This window comes from Miniopterus natalensis, chromosome 8 (assembly GCF_054644295.1).
Source record: "Miniopterus natalensis isolate mMinNat1 chromosome 8, mMinNat1.hap1, whole genome shotgun sequence".
NCBI classification, from domain to species: domain Eukaryota; kingdom Metazoa; phylum Chordata; class Mammalia; order Chiroptera; family Miniopteridae; genus Miniopterus; species Miniopterus natalensis.
Window position 1 is genome coordinate 24,592,147 of NC_142088.1, and position 1,192 is coordinate 24,593,338.

The 1,192-nt window shown below is 34.1% G+C and overlaps 1 non-coding gene across 1 annotated transcript; it reads right to left on the minus strand.

The window, feature by feature from the left end:
* Nucleotides 1-526: 526 nt before the first annotated feature.
* LOC148092583 (U6 spliceosomal RNA) lies at nucleotides 527-630 on the minus strand. The gene has a single exon (XR_015714977.1). It is a non-coding gene; the product is annotated as a U6 spliceosomal RNA (small nuclear RNA).
* Nucleotides 631-1,192: the final 562 nt, after the last annotated feature.

Below are 1,192 nucleotides of genomic sequence, written 5' to 3' on the forward strand. Positions count from 1 at the left end.
CTTCTATCGTATTCTTGTACAAATGTTTTTGTGGATATACATTTTTATTTTTTGGTATCTAGAGATAGAATTGCTGGGTAAAACAATGGGAGTATATTTAGATTTACAAGAAACTGCCCTACCTTTCCCCAAAGTAGGGGTACTATTTTACACTTCCAGTTACCCATTCAGTGTTATTGTTTTGAAAAAGGTATAGACTTCTACAATTCACAAGAGAAAACATAATTTAAATGTTAAAAGAGTACTTGAAACCCACTTAATATGTCAGAAGATAAGAAAGTTCTAAACTATGGCTATTCTGGGGAGATTAATTGAGTTCACAATTTCAATTTTTAACCCTAAACTTTTTTTTTTGCATGTAGAACTATATAGTAATCTTTATTACTTGTGTTTCTGGGTACTATCTCTAAATGCATTACAGAATGGGTTTCACATTCATTTCTTGAAAAAAACAGTAAAACTCTTTTCAGGTAGGATGTAAGTAGCATTCTTGAAGCTATTTAGAGTACATGTGTTTTTAAAAGCACGAAACATGGAACACTTCACAAGTTTGCGTGTCATCCTTACACAGGAGCCATGCTAGCCTTCAAATCACTGCAATTTTAGTGTGTGTGCTGCCCAAGCAAACACCCTCCCTAACTTTTTGAATTCATTAGGCCCAATATATATCGTGACAAACCACTTTTACTTAAATTCTCACCTCCATGTTAGATGGATTTTAGCACTTCTAACTTTTTTCATTCAACTCATCAAAATTTTGTTCTGTAAAGTTATTTAATGTTGAGAAGAGCATAGAAATTTCTGAAACCCCTTTTCCCCTTTGAAAAAAGGGAGTTGTGTTTTGAAAGAATCTTGAAAGGAGTTCCATTCTCTAAGAAGTAAAAATCAGTTCTGAACTTACTATCCAGAAGACCTGGCAAAATCAACCACCCTCACCCTTGCCTGTGCACCACTGCGGTGAAGTAGAGGCTATAAAGCTAACAGTAAGGTTCTTAAAATGCACATGCGTTTACAAACCTGTTCTCATCTAAAATATTATTTTTCCTCCGAAACATATTGGTGTTTGAGAAAAGGCAACTGCAGGGCAAAATTTTGAGGGAAGGTTGAAAACAGGTAGCATGGAAAATATTATTATTGATTTTTAAAAATGTATTTGGCAGCAAATGTGTACTGAGTTGTCCAATGTAAGCAT